The 17,812-nt window shown below is 41.2% G+C and overlaps 1 long non-coding RNA gene across 1 annotated transcript; it reads left to right on the top strand.

Moving 5' to 3' along the window:
* The first annotated feature begins 5,353 nt into the window (after positions 1–5,353).
* On the top strand, positions 5,354–16,907 carry LOC134491799 (uncharacterized). The gene is made up of 3 exons (XR_010067363.1): positions 5,354–5,497; positions 10,412–10,582; positions 15,707–16,907. It is a non-coding gene; the product is annotated as an uncharacterized LOC134491799 (long non-coding RNA).
* The last annotated feature ends 905 nt before the right edge of the window (positions 16,908–17,812 follow it).

The raw sequence follows: 17,812 nt of genomic DNA, 5'->3' as shown, positions 1-17,812 counted from the left end.
ATGGGAAATCAGACTCCTCCCATTCAGCAGGAGCCACTTAAGATTTATTCATTTATTCATTGATTCATTCCAACAGAGCCTAGTCTTTCTCCCTTTCCATCCTCCCCAGAGGCCCTGTTTTGCTCTACAGTGAACCTAAATGATTACTTAAGGAAAGAGGAAATGGAAAAGGGGCAGGAAGAAAGAATGGAAAGAAAGGAGGGGGGATTGAGGAACTGAGGAAGGAAACATGCCCCCAACTCTTTGTGGGGGAGCCATGAACTGGCCTGGATAGGCCATGGGTCTAATTCAGTAGGACACTTTATAGGTTGTATACAGTTCAAGGGTTACTTCACCCTTGATCTTTCTGAAATCAGGAGAGGCCCCGGCTCAGAACTTTCATTTGAGTGCCTCACCACCAATATTCTCATTGCATCCTGCATTGCTATAATTTTCTTTTTCTCCATTGTTTTTGTCCACTGAAGACAATTGTCCAGTAATTGGGAGTGCATTGTGGAAAACCTGAAATATGGAAGTGGTGGGGCAGAGCCACCACAGTCAGCAGCAACTTAAGCAAATCTGCTTTATGCTTCAGACAAAGCGGGTTGCTGTTCACAAAAGCTGATGCCCCTATAAAGTTCATTAGTTCTGAAGGTGATACCTGACTCCATGCCTGTTCTGAAATACGGAATTTTCTACCTTGGGGGGAAAATTTTGCCTATTCTAGAAAGACAATTGTCTAATATTAATCCTGGGTTGATTCCATCGCAAGATCCTAACAGTGAGTCATTTGATATAGCAGTTAGACTTCTGAAAGTTCACAAGGCCAAAGAGATTGTATGGAAAAGAATTAAAAAAACCCACAGTATCTCCTGTCAGTGCAGAAAGTATTGGCTTCCTTCTATACTTAATGCTTGTGTTGTTGGCATCCAGGGCAGCCAGATGTTCCCCAAAGCTATGACTGATGTTTTGTCCAAGATCTGTATATCCAGCAGGCCTCCTCTCTTAGGGCTCACTTGCTCATTCCTCTAATGGTGTCTCAAAGATGCTTTGCTCACCAATCTTTAAGGACATGTCTTCAGGATGCTACCTTCATCTGATGCCCAGCTCATACCTGAGGCTGCCTAATTTCATTTTTCGTTGATCTCATATTGAACTGGTATTTTCCATCTCCCAATCCCAGCCCTGCTGAATGCACAGTTTCTGGCATTATGGTAGAAAGATAAGATGGTTATGATACAGCAGCTGCCCAGCTCCTATTGGCTGCTGCAAACACCCTCCCCCATCTGTTTTTGGGCATACTTTCTGATGCCCAAGTCTGTTCTGGGTGGGCTTTTTGTTAATATTTGTTCCTTGTTCTAGTGGAACAGTGCTAGACCTTTTTCAAAACTTGTGTTCAGTGCTCTTGTGAAAGAGTGTTTAGGGAGAGCACTTCTCTTTCAGACTTTTTTTTAAAAAAAAAAACAGGACTGGAGAACAGCAGCAAGACTGCTATGCAGATCAACAAGCCAACTGTTAAGATTGCTGTTTCTCGCTACTTACATTGCATTCACTGGGAGTTGTATGGGATATCTTAGCAATCTGGTTGATCTTTACATTGATCTGTCAAAAAAAGTGGGTCTATATATACAGTAAGGTGAAACAGAGCTCAGCTGGCACTCTCCATGGTCCCTCCTGCTTTGTCCTATGCCTCTCTACTGTGCCACTGCCAATAAACCTGATGTTTTGGGGGACACATATCTACCACTTTCCTGGAATAATGCTAGTTACATGTTCTGAACTAGCTCCAATGAGAGCCTGCCATCACACAGCATCTCTGTGCCAGCAGCCTGTCAGTTGGGCAACCTGAAAGGTAGCCCAAGTTATTTATTTTGTTTTCAGTATGACTGCTACAGAGAGCCAGTCTGGTGGACTGCGTAAAGGCACTGAACTAGAAATCGGGAGACCATGAGTTCTGGTCCTACCTTAGGTCCAAAGCCAGCTGGGTGACCTTAGGCCAGTCACTCTCTCTCAGCCCTAAGAAGGAGGTAAGGGCAAACCACTTCTGAAAAATATTGCCAAGAAAGCTTCAGGGACTTGCCATGTAGTTGCAAGGAGTCAAGACTGGCTCAAAAGCACTCAGAACCAGTTTGGTATAGTAGTTAAAGGCACTGGAGTAGAAGCTGTGAATTCTAGTTCTGCTTTAAGCATGAAGCTGGCTGGGTGACTTGGCTGGCCATTTTCCCTCAGCCCAGCGAAGAAGGACACTTCGGAAAATGTCAAGAAAACTATACAGACTTGTCTGTGTGGTCACCAGGAGTCAAGACTTACTCAAAGGCGCACACTGAGACAGACCCACACAGAGACACAAAAATAATAACAAGCATTTATATACACTAAAAATGTCAAGATCTCCTCCTTGCCACCAAAAATATTATTTTACCTCTGCTCGTATTCGCTACCTTTTCCTGACAAAACTCCATTATTTAAGAATCTATTCGGTCACATAAATCTCCATAGTTTTATTTCCACTGAAGCTAGGAAGACAACTATTTTGTAATATGAGTTTTCGGTATGTTTAGTGATGTATTTATTGTGCCCTTGAGAAAGGAAGTTTCTGAAACAAAAAATGTTGTTGGTGGTGATCCATACCAAAACTCACATGCCAGAGAGCCTGTATTAAAACAACTGTTGCAGTTCAAAACATTTATCTATACAATATGCACTGGAGCCAAAATGTTAGGAGATACATTAGGAAGAATGAGAAAGCTGATCAATGCACATTTATGCACAAGTTTAAATAATTTTGCATTTTCAAACCCAAACTTGAGCCATTCTTCAAAATTCACCCTGATTTTTTCAGTGCAGTTCCCCAAGGGGAAAAAAATAACATATACTGGGGGAAGCCAATGCTTTCTTATGGGGGTCTTGTAAAGACCACAAATAACTAATCAATGCAAGTTAAATGGTTCAAATCGAATATGGTGGTAGAGCAATTAAAATAGACTAGGGTCTGGTTCAAATCCACTCTCATCCATGAAAACTCACTGGTAACTTTCAGTTACTTTCCCTTCATTCTTATTTGGGGGGAAAATTGGAGAAAGGAGTGTTATGTACAGTATGCCATACTGAGGTCCTCATGGATAGGTGAGATAGGTAGGTAGGTAGGTAGGTAGGTAGGTAGGTAGGTAGATACCACACAGTAATTCCCGTGAAGCATATTAACAACAATAATACTGCATACAAAGATATACATGCATATATACACCCATATTTTTTTCCTGATTTTGAATGCCAGTTCAAGGCCAAATTGTAAAGATTATGTAGGTACGCACAGTATTTGTGATCAAGTAGTCTGACCCAGACAAATGACCTGGCTAGCTAAACCTGAGCAGGCTGCTTTTAGCCCCAAACATTCCCAGGGCTACTGAGGGTTGAAAGTGATTTTCCCCACAGTAAGGCCCCCACTCCACAGAAAAGAAATGGTCCTTCTAGGTATTCCATCTCTATTGCCATTTCAGTTTTCAGCCCTCCTAGGGTGGAGTAGAAAGGGTGGAGTAAAAAGAGATGACAAGAAGACAGAAAGGGATGGGCATAGATAAGACCCCACCCAACTCTATCCTCAGTAAAACCAACCAGGAATCATATTATCACAGGTTTTTCTCACTCTTGCAGGTGGAAAATACATATAAAAACAGGAGAGAGAAAGGGAAAAAATAACAGTTTCCTAGCCCCCTTGGTGGTGGTGGGAGGTCTAAGAATATGTGTGATGGCTAAACAACTGGCTCATGCTGGATGAGGCACTGCTGGCACATGGTGGTGAGACATTTGACAGAGCTGCAGTGTCTGCAGGATGTGCTTGTGTGTGTGTGTCAAAATCAGCAAGATGGTGGACAGGAGCTTCATGATACAAGCCCCCATCCTTTTTTAATATGTATATCACACACACACACACACACACACACACACACACGGGGTGGGGGTTCCATCACGTTGTTCTGTCCACCATCTTGCCAGCTTTGACCCCCTGAGGGAGGGCATGTGTCACCAAGCATAGAAGCAAGGTCAGTGAGTGCATGCTGTCGTTTGACACACAAACCATCATGTGCAGCTTTTTATCCAGAGCCTTAGGCTCACAGTATCATCTGAATCCATAATAGCTGCCATTTTGGGAGTTTGCAGCAGGAACAGGCAAACCTTTTGGGCCAGGGATAATGTTTGGATTTTCAAAGCAGAGTTATGTACTCACATAAAGGTCGCTATCAGAGATTTGGGTATTCATTAAATGGCTGCTAAAATGGGAACAGATTTTTGCAAAACACTTATTTATCAGACGGAGAACTAGCCCTGCAGGATGCTCTGGAAGGGGATTCGGTGAGCCAAGATGGTGGCCGTAACTGCATGATTGAAACCCTGTCCTTTTTCAATATGTGTTGTGTGTACAATGCACATAAAAAGAGTGGTGGATCTGTGATCCTGAAGTCGCAGGTGCAATCTTGACTTTTTGGATCCTTTCTGTGGATCCTCCTGAGATGCCTTCTACCATCTCAAAGGAACCTTTATGAAACTCAAGGCAAATAAACAAGGTGCTAGAGGCAGGTGCTTTGTTTTGCAACATGTCCACTGTTGGGTTTATTATTCTTTTAATTTAAAAAACTCCTTTAAAAAGGTAGGTGGGATGAGAGCCTGATGGATCCCCTTGATGTCCACACACACTGTGCTGGTGACCCTTCGTTTTTGGAAATTAGAATTTAAGCTAAGGGAAATCATTCTAAGGATAGGACTGGCCCTGAAGATGACTTACATCTTCTGGAAAGTATTTGGAAGATTTAAAAAATGCTTTATCTTATGGCATGCTAGATTTTTGCAGCAAGAGGTATAGGAATAGTAAGGCCTCTTTTTCATATATGTCGGGGAAAATGTTGCCATAATGGCTAGGAGTAAGAATTGTACTCCAGTACATCTGAAAGATACCACTGATCATCTCATCTTCCATGTCAGAAAATAAAGTGCCTGCAAGTGTGACCTTTTACAGTATTTTACTTTTTATGTACAGGCATTTGAAGACTCTATTGACCTTGCTTGGAAGTACTTGTGAATTTCCTCCCATTATCTTTTATTTTTTATTTCTTCTCTCTGGTTATTCTAAACCTGCCCCCAGCAAAAAGAGTAAATGTTGTTACCGTTGCTGTGATTGCTCTTGTGTCTGTGCATATGGACATGTGCTTAGGTTCACTACGTCTAACTAGCAGTCCTCATTCATGTAGAGGACCAAGAGCCATCCCACAAGGATCAATATTTTAATGTGACTTATCAGACTGGCTTGTTTATTTAAAAGCTCTGGATCCCATAAAGGTCGAGCAGAGTCAGTTTTTAGAAACAGACGCTCTGAACTCCTGCCATAATACTGTACATGTGCAGCCACATATATGAGAGACAGCAGCTCTCACTTGGCTTTGGAGAGAAAAAACGTGAAGGCCCCAGAACCTTAAAAGATGGATGAGCATCGTATAGGATCATACAGCTGTTATGGGGGATGGTAAGTGATTTCTATGGGTATGTTTCATTAAAAAGGAATTGTAGGCTAAACAATTGATAGACAACTCACTCTTCAAGAAAACCTCTGTTAGTGAGAAGTGACAGAATAATATTGAGATATTTATTGGATTGCCCTATTTATTTTATAGGATTGTTTTATTGTCCTGAAATCAACTGCTTTAGGGGTTACACAAACAATCAGCAGTAGACAAAGAAAGGAAGGAAGGAAGGAAGATCATACTCTCAAGTATTTTCCAAATTTCTCGGTAGGCCTTTTGTCAATGATAGGAAGTTTTGAGGGAAAAAAGAATTAACCTCTTAGACCAGATATCAAGGATGTGAACTCTTGTAAGACTGCAGATCTTCCTCTATAGACTGGAAAAATGTCACATTGGATTTTCCCATTCATGAAAGAGAAGGCAGGATTTTATGAGTTTCCAGCAAATTTCCCCCTCTCTTCCTGCTGGCTCCAGGGAAATAGTAGAACTAATCTCTGAATGTATGATTTCTTGCTATAGAAAAAACAATTGTGCTCTTAACTCTAGAACAAAGAACACAACGGATTCATAATTGTCAGAATTCAAAGGATGATTGTAATATGTGTATTTTGATATTTTTCATCATAGTCTACAGTATAAATGACAACAAGCAGCTTTTTCCAATATTTCGTTCTGTGCAGTTCAAAGATACCAATGTATTTCATTGGCATTTTGTCTCTGCTGGTTTGAGTGGAAATTTTTATTCAGCATTCACATCATTCTTTCAACCAGAAGTCCACCAGGGGGGAAATCAAGAACCTGATGAAAGGGAGGCTTCTGATGCCCAGAAACTACCAGCAATAATATGCAGACCTCTACTTTGTACTTACATATAACCCTTTCTCTAGCTGCACATCTTGCAGTCACGCAGTCCTGAAATAATGATAAGCTATTGGAACAATACTCATCTTTCATTTGCTGCTTGCTTCCCTTTGAATAACTAATGCACAAAAGCAGGCCCTTGATTTCCATGCAGTGGGAAAGAATTGAGAGATCAGTCTTTTAAGCTTAGTCTCATTGCTGGTTCAGCCTTCTGCCCCCAAAAAACGTTTTAGCATTTTCATTGAGATAATTTACTGTGAGATAGCAACGACAAGGTACAGTTAGATATAGGTCATTTTACTAATTTAACAGGGGCACAAACAATGTATTTTCTTACTGTATTGCTGCGATTAGTGTGTGCCGTTCCTATTTTCCATAATCCAAGGTATCTGGAGGGCAGCAGGCTCTGGAATATGGATCTGCTGATCCCTGAAGTGGATTCTGTAATTCTTGTTCTTAATCTGTGCATTTCTTTCTTCCTCTGTTTGATAACTGTGTTTTTTTTCACACTTTGCTGCTAATCAAAGTAATATTTTCTCACTGATAGCCATTTACAGTAATTGATTATTTTTTTCAAGTCTTAAGTTACATTTCACTTTAGCTATCCTCTATCTAGACTTGCTTGGCCAACCCTTTCTACAATTTTACATTTTGCAGGTTCTGCTTATGTATTTTTATAACACAATGGTTTCTTTGGTGGCATCACACTACTTATAATATAATCTAACATTCTTTGAGAGTCTACAGGATAGATTATTAGCTGTTATTCTACCGAACTCCCCACAAGCATTTTCTAGTGAAGCATCTTTTGGAGTCAATGTTTAACCTTCTGCCTTAAGATCTCTGGGAAAGCTGATCCCCAGATTTCATAAAAGGGTACCCAACTCTGGGAATAATTCTTTACAGACAGAAAATGAGTAGTTCTGCTTATCTCTTGCCTCCATCTCATAAGAACATAAAGAAAATGCTTTGTGATAAGGCAAATCGCCAGTCCACAGTGCCAGACAACGGCCAACCAGATGTATCCTGGAAGCTTAGAAATACAGAGAAAAAGGTGATAGCCATCCTCCTCTGAAATGCCCCCAGCAACTGCCAGTGATTAAGGAGGTAGTAAATAGCAGTCAAAGCCAGTTGTCATTGGTAGCCAAATCCCCCATTAATTTTTGCAGCCACATTTTGAAAATGGCTAAATTAATAGCATCACTTCCTCTGATGGCAGTAGATTCTACACATTAAGTCTATGCCTTCATTCCTGTGCTTCATCTTATTCAGACTACCAAGTTAGAATCTCTGCACACAGATACATGATTCAGGTTCACAGATTCTTGTGTTTGGCTTCCCCTTCCTCTCCAGTCTTCCCAAATGGCTACAGATACTGTGCCAGTTCAGAGAGACGTGACTGGGAGCAAATGACCCAGGTGGCAAAGATTCATATAGTGCTGAACCTGGATTTGGCAACTGCCTACAAAAAAAGTCATCTTAGCATCCATGCTTGGCAGCAACATTGCTTTCAAAAGCCAAGCTGTGCCTTCTGTTACCAGTCCTTGTTCCACCCTCCCACCACCTCACATGCTTCTTTTTATGGTGCAAGACTCTACAGGAGACAAGGAGACTTAAAAGTAGCCTCCTTTTTTTAGATCCTCCTAAACAATGTTTGAGACTCAGCTATCTGCTGCAAATACTGCCTAATTCTACCTTGTCTATTCCAAATATATCTTCCTTTCTAAAATGTACTTATCTACCTCTTTTATTATGTGACAAGACCATCACCTTTAGAGGCACGCATTGGGTGGCACATCTAAAAAAAGGGCAGACTTTGATCGCATGGCTGTAGCTGCCATCTTGGCTTTTTTGACCCCTCTGTCCCATGGACACCCCTGCTTGTGTGCATACGTGCCCTACTTTTCCACAGATGAGGTATAAAAGATTTGTCTCAGCCCTACTCGTAACTTACCAGGATAGCGATTTGCTGCTGATCCTCATTGCTGACCCGGCTGGCTGGTAAAACAGATTATCCTCCTTGTAGCAGGAGATGGGTAGGTGGGTTTAAGAATATTCTGAGAATGCTGATTGGTTGATCTCCTACCCAGCACCTCTCCATCAAATGCACCAATGGATGATGAAGGTTGGACAGGTCACGCTAACACCTCTTCCCCAAAGAGGGGGAAGTGTGATTAAGTTTATACCCCATGGCTTAGTGTTGAATGAAGCAGGAAAAACTGCTTCTTTTCCACAACATGAAAGATTGGCACAAGCCTATTTAGAACATGAAACTGGATAAGGCCAGTGTCATGTGATACTGGGGTTCTAGTGCTGCTGTAAATTGCAAATGAGAAAAGGGCCTAATTCATTACTTGTATAGACGTACGTTGGCCATTGAGAATAAGTGTGAGAGAGGCTCCAAGCACTGCCAGTCCAAAGGCACTGTACAGTTTTTCCATCTAATCTTCCTCAAAAGGTTCTTACTAGAAAGAAACGTGCTGGGAAAAAAGGGAGAAAAATAAAAAAAGATAACAGATGGAGAACATCAAAGTTTGAACCTTTGATTAAAAATAGAAAATCTTGAATAAGGCTTGATGATTGCACTATAATCTTCTGATTTGGAAGCTTGTTCCGACAGGAAACTGTTTTTTCCCCGTGATTTAATTAATACAGCCTTCTTGGATGATGAGTTCTCCAAATGCTTTGGGCATAATTTCCAGGAGCCAAGGGCCTTGCTGACTGGGAATTATGGGGATCGACATAACTCAACTGACGGTACTAAGTAGGGAAGACTAGAGAAGGCTGAATTGATACGCTATCTTTGCCAGTTTTGACCCCAACCAGAGGTTCAAAAAAGCCAGGAACATGCGCCAGTACATCACCAGAACTATCTATGTAAGAGGAAGCCAGGTCACAATAAACTGGCTGGATCATTACATCAGGTTTTTCACTGAGCCCAATATTACTTACTCCAACTAGTGTTGGCTGTTCAGGTAGAGAAGGATCTTTCCTGTCATTTGCAACCCAGTTCTTTTTACCTGGAGATCCTGGGAACTGAACCTGGTACCTTATGCATTCAGAGTAAATGCTCTACCTGTTATTGCTTCTTGTCAATAATTTCATTACATGTTGTTACAAAGTGTGCAAGTAGAGGCCTGTATGCATGCATGCAAACCAATGATTGTATTGGATGAAACATTATTGGGGCAATCCCCCTCTGATTCAGTTGAATGTCTATTATTTCAGGCTTTGATTCTCAGCCAAAGTGTCTTAAATTATCTTGATTTTCTTTCAGAAGCATTCAATCAAATGTGGGTAGGAAGGGAGGAGAAAGATTTCCACCTTATTGTATTCTGCAAGCCAAGCTTTCAACAATAGCAAGATAACAGTACCTTTCAGTTCTCTGACAACTTCTCTATTTTACTTCTGAAAAAGTTGACAAAACATCTCCTTTCACTGTTCTTCTTCATTAAGAAGAGGATAAAAAGTGGACCTTTACTAAAATGAAATGCCGATTCCTAGTGAAAACTAATTATTTTAGAAATGGCCTCACTTCACAATGGCACTTCAATCAGGCTAGTAAAAGACTGTTCTCCCCACCCCAACCAAGGTAAAGGTAAAGGTAAAGGTTTCCCTTGACGTAAAGTCCAGTCGTCTCCGACTCTAGGGGGCGGTGCTCATCTCCGTTTCTAAGCCTTGGAGCCGGCGTTGTCATAGACACTTCCAGGTCATGTGGCCAGCATGACGACACGGAACGCCGTTACCTTCCCGCCGAAGCGGTACCTATTGATCTACTCACATTTGCATGTTTTCGAACTGCTAGGTGAGCAGGAGCTGGGATTAACAACGGGAGCTCACCCCGCCGCGCGGTTTCGAACCGCCGACCTTCCGATCGACAGCTCAGCGGTTTAACCCGCAGCGAAATTTGAATGAAAAGCAAAAAATAGTGGTGGAGATGGAAAAAGCAAAACAAAACTGGTCTTGAAGTGAGATTTTTTTAAAAGTCAAAGTAAAACTGATACTGAAGATTTTATCTTCAGTTTTTAAAATTGCTTTTCTTTTCCTGTTTGCAGAGTGTGTGGGTCAAGAACCAAGGCTTGAGACAAATCCAGAAAGTTTCCTTAAATGCATCTTCACTTTTAGTGATTATGTACACGCTGTATTGATATTAAAGTCTGAGGCAGAAGAAGTGCCAGTGCTGATCCTTAAATCTCCAAACAAGAAAGAAGGGGAAAAGAAAGAAGGTAATGATAATTAATAAGGGTTTTGTGTGTGTGTGTGTGTGTGTGTGTGTGTGCATGCCTCTGAGCCAGTGTTGACTCCTGGCGACTACCTGGACAAGTCTCTGCAGTTTTTTTGGCAAGGTTTTCAAAAGTGGTTTGCCATTGCCTCCTTCCTGGGGCTGAGAGTGAGTGACTGGCCCAAGGTCACCCAGCTGGCTTTGTGCCCAAGGTGAGACTAGAACTCACAGTCTCCCAGTTTCTAGCCCAGTGCCTTAACCACTACACCAAACTGGCTTTCTAGGTAGTAAGTATGTATATTTAATTATAAACTTGCACTGTAATTCTGTTTGCAAAAGCTATGCTGCCTGGTGTTACACACCTCTTCAAACTCAGAAACAGTGGTTAGAGAGTGAACATTGTACCCTATCACAGAACCAAAAGTCTACAAAGATTAGTTGACTTGGTCAGTTAAGTATTTGTGCAGTGCAGCAACCAAAGCTACATCCCACTGATCCATAGCTTGGTGGCCTCTAAATGCATTGTCCACAGAGCCAGCATGACCACAGAGAAGCCTCAGAATCACAGACTGAGGCAGAGCAGTGAGTGAAATTCTTCAGGACAGAGTAACTCTGCAATTCTCCCACATGCTGCTTCCCTCTGAAAGGCTAGGCTAGTTGGCACTCATCTAGGGCCATTTCCCCAGATTTCATCTATGGCACCTTCTAGAGTCATCCAATCATCATTATGTTGATATAACAGCAATGAGGACAGGTGACACAAGTTGTCTGATTCGGGAAGGAACAATAACTACTAGAAACTCTTTATGGACTTCTGGCTGAAAATGGACAAAATATGAATTGGTGATTTCCGGATTTACTGATTAAAAAGGGTTGTTTATGGGAAGAAGGCAATGATATGTAATTTGGGAGGGTGGAACTGGTAATAACCATGTTTTTAATTGCTGCAAAGATCAGAAGTGGCTTCTTCAGATATTTTTCTTTTCCTTTCTCTTTTTCTTCCCCTTTCTTTGACTTTTACTGTTTTTCACATTTTCTTTTGTTTTTTCATACCTTTTCTTCCTTCTATTTTTCCCTTTACGTTTTTGTAGTTTTTAATCCTGTATAAAATTCTTTCTCAATAAAAATATATAAGATAGGTGACACAAGAAGTTGCAATATCACTAACAGCCAAGATTTTACTGCTCTGATTAGTTAAGTCTAGTTGAATCAGATTACAAGGACTATTGCTGAAACACTATTAAGGTCCACCTCTATCTCATGAGATTTTCCTTTTATTCAGCAGTAGAGTCATTTCTGTACCAGCAATTTACAGAGTCTTCTGAAGCTATTGTTATGCCAAAATAATGGTTGGGTGATGCTAGGAAAACACTGTAAGTTCACTAATGCAAGCATGACCACAGCTTCATTCTGTATCTGTTCCTATAGCTTGTCTTGTTGGAGAACCATTTTGGCTAAAGTCAGAGTTGCAAATTCTGTTCATGTGAAAGTTGGACAGGTGCCTTCCCTTCCAAATTTCCACTCTAGAATTTAGTTTGGCTTAAGGGTTGCACTATGTTGTGTCTAGCATATGAGGGACTGTACTCCAGAAGTACTGTAAAGGGGGGTGGGGGGCGTTCAGACTCCAAAGTAGGACAGGTATAGAAGAAGGAGCTTGAGCAGTTTTTAGGGGGTGAAATAGATGCCAAATTCTAGCTGTGCCCATTCTGGGAGAACTCTGGAAGCTGGAAAAATGATCCTAGTAAACTGTACTTTCTGCATCCTTGACCCAAAGTCTCTTTGAACATGGAGTTACATCCCAACCTTTCAAGCAAAGAGCTTGCAAGCATCATTAGAAATAAGCATTGTATAGATAGTATAGGACTGCCAGATCTGAGCTGCAAGACTCCAGACAAACAGTAAAATGCAGCAGAGAGAAATAGAAAAATCTAATAACTGGATTTTGAGCATTTCTGACAATTGGCTATCTAGCCTCTGTTTGAAGACCTCTAGTGAAGGAAAACTGACCTCTGGGTGGCAACCTATTGCACTGATTGACAGCTCATATAGTTAGGAAGTTCCTCTTGGTGTCTTGCCTGAAGCTACTTCCTTGTTGTTTTAACCCATTGGTTCTGGGTCCTGCCTCTAAGACAATGGATAATAAGTTCACTCCTTCTTTTATGTAACAGCCCTTCAGATATTTGAAGATTGCTATCATAGCTCTCTTTAAGATTCTTTTCCGTAAGCTAAACACACTCAGAACCTTCAATCATTCCTCACAGGGCTTGGTTTCCTGACCTTGATAGCCCTCCTCTAAACTTGCTCCAGTTTGTCACCATCCTCCGTATGGTGGTGCCCAGAACTGGGTATAGTACTCCAAATGAGATTCAGTAAAGTCGAAGTAGATTGGAACAATTACTTCTACGGATTTGGACGCTATGCTCTTGTTAAGGCACCTCAAGATCTCATTTGCCTTTTTAGCAGTTGCATCACATTCTGGGTCATGTGTGACACTGAGAGCCCTTTTACATGTACTACTACAATCCATGTTCCCCCCAACCACCTACTAGACTTGTGCCTTACATTTTTCCTCCCCAGGTGCAGAGCTTCACATTTCACCTGTTACATTCCAGCCTATTAATTTCAGCCCCTGCTGAAGCTTAGGCAGATCTTTTTGAATCTTTTCTCTTTCTCTATTAGCCATGCCTCTCAGCTGTCACCTGCAAATTGGATAAGCTTCTCCTCAACTCCATCTACATCATTCATAAAAATGTTGAATAGCACAAGGCTTAGGACAGTGGCATTCCATTTAATACTTTTTCTAGTATGTTGATGTCTAGTATGTCTAATATGTTTTCTTGCAGGAAAAGCCAGGTCACTTTGGTTCTTCATTTGTTTCTAAGAGAGCCAAAGGACTCATTTTGTTGTTCTTTTGGGTGTCCCTTGCAAGCCTCAGTTCATTCAATATTCTTCTGACATTGTCCTTACAGTTTCTGAAGTCTCCCTTGTATTCTTCTTTGGTTATGTTCCTTTCCTTCCATTTCTTATACATGTCCCTTTTTTTCATCTGCATTTTAGAGAGTTCTGCATTTATCCACACTGGCTTTAGATTTCTTCCATTTTTCCTTCTTGTTGGAATTATTTGCAACTGCATCTTCAGTATCTCATTTCATGGGACCGCCCATCCATCGTGGACACATTTCTCTTTCAAGATTTAAAGACATGGCATGTGACCTCCTTTCCCTCAGAGTTCATCAGAATCTGCTTTTCTGAAGTCTAGTATGCAGATCCAGCTCTTCTTAGAATATAGTGAGTTTTAAATTGTTACTTTTGATGCTGTATTCCTGCAATTTAATGACTACGTTGCAAAGTGTAATAGAAAAGTTGAAAAAGAGAGTTGACTAAGCAGAAATATTGACAAGCACACCATGACTTTCTTCTTCAGGAAAGTTCACAAAGTTGCTGTGGTCAACCAACAACCAACGCAGCCCAGGCAGTCCCAGGCAAATTCTAAATCAGCTGAAGAGTTGCCACTAATGTTAAGTTTATAATCTGTTATTCTAAACTGGGACGATGGCATCCCAGCTGAACTGTTCAAAATCTTGCAAGATCATGCTGTCAAGGTAATGCATGCTATATGCCAGCAAATTTGGAAAACACAAGAATGGCCATCAGATTGGAAAAAATCAACTTATATCCCCATACCAAAAAAGGGGAACACTAAAGAATGTTCAAACTATCCAACAGTGGCACTCATTTCACATGCCAGTAAGGTAATGCTCAAGATCCTGCAAGGTAGACTTCAGCAGTTCATGGAGCGAGAATTGCCAGATGTACAAGCTGGGTTTAGAAAAGGCAGAGGAACTAGGGACCAAATTGCCAATATCCGCTGGATAATGGAAAAAGCCAGGGAGTTTCAGAAAAACATCTATTTCTGTTTTATTGACTATTCTAAAGCCTTTGACTGTGTGGACCATAACAAATTGTGGCAAGTTCTTAGTGGTATGGGGATACCAAGTCATCTTGTCTGCCTCCTGAAGAATCTGTATAACGACCAAGTAGCAACAGTAAGAACAGACCACGGAACAACGGACTGGTTTAAGATTGGGAAAGGAGTACGGCAGGGCTGTATACTCTCACCCTACCTATTCAACTTGTACGCAGAACACATCATGCGACATGCTGGGCTTGAGGAATCCAAGGCTGGAGTTAAAATCTCTGGAAGAAACATTAACAATCTCAGATATGCAGATGATACCACTTTGATGGCTGAAAGCGAAGAGGAACTGAGGAGCCTTATGATGAAGGTGAAAGAAGAAAGTGCAAAAGCTGGCTTGCAGCTAAACCTCAAAAAAACCAAGATTATGGCAACCAGCTTGATTGATAACTGGCAAATAGAGGGAGAAAATGTAGAAGCAGTGAAAGACTTTGTATTTCTAGGTGTGAAGATTACTGCAGATGCTGACTGCAGTCAGGAAATCAGAAGACGCTTAATCCTTGGGAGAAGAGCAATGACAAATCTCGATAAAATAGTGAAGAGCAGAGACATCACACTGACAACAAGGTCCACATAGTTAAAGCAATGGTGTTCCCCGTAGTAACATGCAGGATCTTATGGTCCAGGCTGCGAGAGCTGGACCATAAGGAAGGTTGAGGGAAGGAAGATCGATGCTTTGGAACTGTGGTGTTGGAGGAAAATGCTGAGAGTGCCTTGGACTGCAAGAAGAACAAACCAGTCCATACTCCAGGAAATAAAGCCAGACTGCTCACTTGAGGGAATGATATTAAAGGCAAAACTCAAATACTTTGGCCACATCATGAGAAGACAGGACACCCTGGAGAAGATGCTGATGCTAGGGAGAGTGGAGGGCAAAAGGAAGAGGGGCCGACCAAGGGCAAGGTGGATGGATGATATTCTAGAGGTGACGGACTCGTCCCTGGGGGAGCTGGGGGTGTTGACAACCGACAGGAAGCTCTGGCGTGGGCTGGTCCATGAAGTCACGTAGAGTCGGAAGCGACTAAACGAATAAACAACATTCTAAATTGGTCCACAGCTATTTCAAGATTTATGTCATTTCTATTGATAGTATTTTCTCCTGTTCTTCTTTATTTCATTTCTGATCATTGACCCTTTTTCTCTTTACTGCAGGTCCTTTTGGCTGTTTTCCATAAATCTAGAATTATGAAAGTTTCATTCCTCTGAGACTTCCCTCCTGCTGGAGCTTTGGAGTGTGACAATGGTGTTTGTATCCAATCTGTCAAACGCCATTATCACACTAAATAGCTACTGTTAGATAAACCATCAGCTGCAGAAAAAAAAGGAGGAGGAGGAGGAGGTGTTGGTGGTGACGGAGGAGGAGAAGAATATTTGAGAAATGCATTTTCTGGCAGCTGCGAGAGAACACCACAGTGGCATGTCGTGACAACTCTGTACTTTTCATTGCCAAAATACCATACAATAAATAATACATTTGCTTTCTTAAAAGTGCATATGTGATCCAACTACTTTTGCTGAGATGGCATGACTCAAATTTATCTTCATCAATGGCAGGAAAATTTGACTGCTCAAGAGCAAATGATTATGTAGATTCATTGGAACACACAGCCTACACACAACTGTCTCTCTTTTCCTTCATAATAATCCAATATTAAGTATTCATTCCATTTATTAACAAGTTAATAGTTATGGCTATTTTAGTCTGGAGTAGGGGCTCTATTGTTGCATTGACTTTAGATAAATAAGCTGGATCATAAAAGCATAATTCTGTTTGGGACTCAGCTGCACGCAGCCCAGCTGTGAATACATTCATCATCTAGCTAGATGCTAAAGAGAATAGAAGACAGCTTGTCACATTGTCTGAAATTTGGCAGAAAAGTAACCATGATCCATTCCCATAACTGCAAAATAAATATTCCATTGTTGCACCTATCTTTGAAATCAATGGGAAGACGGAATTAGGGCTGTGTACAATCCACTGTCATGGTCACATCAGGATTCAACCTCTAACTTCCACCTTTGACTGTATTATCCCAACCTGATTTGGAATCATCATCACCATCACCATCATCATCGCCATCGCCATCACCATCACCATCATCTCATATATAGGCAAAATGTCTATTAAATATCAGTAAAGATAACACTGTACTTTTCATCAACTGGTTGTACTGTACTTTTAAAGTCTATTTAATTTATTTATGTACTTACTTATTAGGTTTTTATGCTGTTCCAAACATAGTTGACTCTGAGCAATGATACCAAAATCAGTTTTTCTACTAAGTATACTCTCAAGCGGGATCCCAGTCATGGCTCACCTATTAATTTGGTGTGATAAAAGTGTTTAAAAACATGTGTGCATCATATTTACAGCTTCCATTTATAAAGGAATTCTTCAGACCTCTTAGGCACACCTCTAGGAATGTATTGTCTGACGTGGATCGCCAGGTACATATTCATTCATTCATTCATTCATTCATTCATTCTAAAATGCCTCTCAACTCTTTGCATTACCATGCTTAAATATATTACCCTGTACTTTATAGCAAGAAATCCATTTGGTATCCACAGGGTACATCAAGAAATAATTTTAATGCAAGGGATTATGATGTACCCAACTCACAAGCATCTAGACATTGTGATGTGTAGCTTCTCCATTGGAAAAAGCAGCATCTTTCTTTTCCATCTGAGCAAATAGTTAAAAACATGCCTGGGAATCAGAAGGTTAGACTCTTCCTGTCTCTCTGATCTAGGCTGAACCTCCTGATTTGAAAGCAGTCACCTTAGGAGATTACTTATCTCCTAGTTCTGTTCCATAGGACAACAAAATATCTTCCCAAACCTCTTAATGAGCTAGTTATGGATGGCATGATGGCTTTTTATTTGTTCATTTATTTAAAAGATTTATATAGCTGCTCATCTTATGCAACATAACCCTAGGTGGCTCACAAACAGCAATGTTGTTTATTCGTTTAGTCGCTTCCGACTCTTCATGACTTCATGGACCAGCCCACGCCAGAGCTTCCTGTCGGTCGTCAACACCCCCAGCTCCCCCAGGGACGAGTCTGTCACCTCTAGAATGTCATCCATCCACCTCGCCCTTGGTCAGCCCCTCTTCCTTTTGCCCTCCACTCTCCCTAGCATCAGCATCTTCTCCAGGGTGTCCTGTCTTCTCATTATGTGGCCAAAGTATTTCAGTTTTGCCTTTAATATCATTCCCTCAAGTGAGCAGTCTGGCTTTACTTCCTGGAGGATGGA

This window comes from Candoia aspera, chromosome 2 (assembly GCF_035149785.1).
Source record: "Candoia aspera isolate rCanAsp1 chromosome 2, rCanAsp1.hap2, whole genome shotgun sequence".
NCBI classification, from domain to species: domain Eukaryota; kingdom Metazoa; phylum Chordata; class Lepidosauria; order Squamata; family Boidae; genus Candoia; species Candoia aspera.
Note: the sequence above shows the minus strand (reverse complement) of the source record. Positions and strands in the feature narration are given on the sequence as shown.